The 3626-nt window shown below is 47.3% G+C and overlaps 1 pseudogene across 1 annotated transcript; it reads left to right on the forward strand.

Moving 5' to 3' along the window:
- The first annotated feature begins 2100 nt into the window (after nt 1-2100).
- Nucleotides 2101-2356, forward strand: LOC308236439 (signal recognition particle 9 kDa protein-like; annotated as a pseudogene). The gene has a single exon. The product of its transcript is annotated as a signal recognition particle 9 kDa protein-like (transcript).
- Nucleotides 2357-3626: the final 1270 nt, after the last annotated feature.

Below are 3626 nucleotides of genomic sequence, written 5' to 3' on the forward strand. Positions count from 1 at the left end.
AGACCCCAGGGTCACTGCCTCAGCTCTGCCACCTTCCTGCTCCACAGCACAGGACCTCTCTGGACTCACCCATGACCTTGGCATATGGAACCAAGAGAGTGCTTGAGGGGTTTCAGAAGGATCTAGCACAGCCCGATCCCTGGTGGACCCCACAGCCTGGGGAGAGCAGGGCAGGCGGCTCTGAAATCCTCCCTGCCCGTGTCTGACCTTGGAGTCAATCCTCACCACCCACATCCGCAGGGGAATTTCAGATACAAGTCACCCCTGTCCTCTCTGCCCTGCACTTCCTGTGTCCTCAGAACTCACAACACTCCTCTCTCCCCTCCACCTTCCTCAGGGTCCTTGACGGGGACCTGAGCTGCAGGACGTGACAGGCGCCCTGACCCAGGCTGCTGGGTGGAGTGTAAGGAGGCGATGAGACCAGGTATGGAGGGGCGGGGAGATGCGAACGCACCTGAGCTGAGGAATTTAGCAAGGTCACTGCCATTGGACGCTGTGTGCGGATCTAGGCAGGAGAGGCCGGAGAAGCGGATAAGAAGCAGGGGCGGTGGAAGCGGGAGAAAGGGGGTCCCTGTTCCGTCAAGGACATGGGTAATCGGGTGGCTCAGCGACCTTCACCCCCACAGGCGTGCTGAGTGCATAAGGACTCGGCCCCTCCCGCCTCTGAGTTTCTGCATCTGCACCCGCCCATCTGGAGCCTCCGCTCTACTGGAGTAGATCCGGGGTATGGACGAATAGCCGCCTAGAGTGCGCCGGAAGTCCCGCCCCTGCGCGCGGGTGACGCAAGGGAAACGCCTTTTAATTCTTCATTGGCTAAGCTGGCGGTAGTCCTCACAAGGCCTTCTGGGTAATGTGGGGTCCAGAGTCCAAGATGGTGATGGAAGGTTTCCCATATCACTCCAAGGACAACAGCGACATCTGCTGGTAGGGACACTGGGAAATGACCTTCTTCATGAAAGAGACATCTTGCAAATGGATAAAAAAAGTTATTTTTTCCTGGTAAAGGGACTGGAGTCCTTTTTATGAAAACACATTATCTGTGAGACCAATGCAGCTCGTCATAATATAGCGGTATGCCTGCATTACAGTCTGGAGCAGAGGTCCTCAAACTGCGGCCCGCCGAGGTCGTTTATCCGGCCCGCCGGGTGCTGCTGCCTGTCCTGCTTAGCAGCCGACTTGTCCGGGGCCCGCAGTGCGCATAGGAATTTGTTCATAGTTTTTTTTTAAACTATAGTCCGGCCCTCCAACGGTCTGAGGGACAGTGAACTGGCCCCCTGTTTAAAACGTTTGAGGACCCCTGGTTCTGGAGTGTTTTAGGACACAAATGACGTACTTACACCACCATATATGTATGTTACAAATAGTACAGAGAACATCCCACAGACCTATCCAGTTTGGTTAGTGGTGACAGCGCGGACCTGCAGGCTGAAGGGTCCCGGGCTCTGTTCAGCCTGGGCTTGTGCTGATGCTGCTGGCTCTGCCCAGTGAGGTCTGGGTGAGTGCACAGGCCACCTCTCACTGTGTCTCTCACATCTGTGTCTCGCTCTGTCTCTCATGCTCCCTTCCATTCTAACTAAAAAAAAGGGGGGGGGGGTTGGAATGTAGGACATACCTTTGAAGTAAAGAAGAACTAGCATGCATAATATAAACTTTAAATTAAACTCTGTTTAATTTTTACTTGAACATCAATAGAGATAAATACGCTTTTTAAAAATATATATATTTTATTGATTTTTTACGGACAGGAAAGGAGAGGGATAGTTAGAAACATCGATGGGAGAGAAACATGGATCAGCTGCCTCTTGCACAACTCCCACTGGTGCACAACTCCCACTGGTGATGTGCCTGCAACCAAGGTACGTGCCCTTGACTGGAATCGAACCCGGGACCCTCCAGTCCGCAGGCCAACGCCCTATCCACTGAGCCAAACCGGTCAGGGCAGATAAATACACTTTTTAAATAGTGGACAAAGTTACTGGTGTTTTTGTTAATGTGAAAATGTCACTGTAGTGGTGGCGGCGGGGTCGAGCCGCCCCGGTCCCGACCTAGCCGCCCGGGTCCCGGCCTTGCCTCCCTCCCTGGTTCGGCAGCGGGCCCACGATGCTGCGGTTCCAGACCTGGGAGTTCAGTCGCGCAGCCGAGAAGCTCTACCTCGCCGACCCTATGAAGGCACGTGTGGTTCTCAAATACAGGCATTCTGATGGGAGTTTGTGTATTAAAGTAACAGATGATTTAATTGGTTTGGTGTATAGAACAGACCAAGCTCAAGATGTAAAGAAGATTGAGAAATTCCAGTCAACTGATGCGACTTACGGTAGCCAAGGGATCCCGCAGTGTTTCCATGGAAACGGACTGACTGGTTTGAAATGTAGACTGTTTGCCATGTTCTTGAGAAGTAAATATCTTTTGAATTTGAGGCAGTGTTGGGACAGAAAATCCTTACTGTAACTAAGTGGGCTATTGAGAAGCCGAGAGACCATTTTTTTGTACTTTGTTTTTTAATGTTTACTTTAGAGAGCTAGGAATGCAAATACTTTCAGTGAGAAAGCCTTTATTTATTTTTGGAAATGGAACGAGAAATGTGTCTATCTTGGAAACTTTCTGCAGATTATTTGATGCTGGGAAAAATATATAATTATTTCTTTCAGTAAGTTTGTAGCAATAATTTGAAAATGAGATATCAGGAAAAGCCTATTCTTAAGTTTAGTTTGTCTTTTAAAAAAAATTTAAATTTAACCATTTTGCTGGGTTAAAAAAAATGCCACTGTAATTATCATAGTGAAAGATAATTCGTCCCTTACAGACATATTAAAGATGTCAGCAGAGTTGATGTTTCAGGCATTCTCAATGTGGTAAGATTACACAAATATTCACAAATTATACTTAGAGTAAATGAAATACATATTCATACTGAAAGCTGACCTATATATATACTGTATAGCTCCAAAACTTTAAAACCACATGAAATATTATAAACAACAAATAATAATGGGTATGCATATGTGCAGTGAATCTTAAAAATTCATAATTCTGTAAGAAGCTTGTACTACTTAAAATTTAGAACCAAGTCTGCCTGGTGTGGCTTACTGTACGAGCATCAACCTATGAAAGGAGATCAGAGTTTGATATCTGTTTTGGGCAAAAGCCTGAGGTGTAGGTTTGATCCCAAGTTGGTATGCAGGAGGACGCTGATCAATGATCCCCTCTCGTCATTGATATATCTATCACTCTCTCCCTCTCCCTTCCTCTCTGAAATCAATTAAAATCTACTTTTGAAAATTCAGAGCAAAAAACACAGTTAAGTATAAACCCTATTGGAACATGTCATAAAGCATTAAAACTGTAGCAGAGGAGTTGAAAAAAATCTAAAACGGGCTAGGGCTAGAAATAACTTCTAAATGAAACTAACCTCCAGGACTGGCAGAATGATCACAGGAGTGGTCTGACACTCTCAGCAAAGTTCTGACACTGGGCCCTACCTGGCTTGGCTCAGTGAATAGAGTATCTGCTTTGGGACTGAAGAATCCCGGGTGTGATTCAGGCAAAGGGCACATGCCTGGGTTCTGGGCTCCATCCCCAGTAGGGGGAGTGCAGGAGACAGCCCATGCATGATTCTCTCTCATCAT

The sequence above is a fragment of the Plecotus auritus genome, assembly GCF_963455305.1.
Source record: "Plecotus auritus genome assembly, chromosome: 10".
Taxonomy (NCBI): Eukaryota; Metazoa; Chordata; class Mammalia; order Chiroptera; family Vespertilionidae; genus Plecotus; species Plecotus auritus.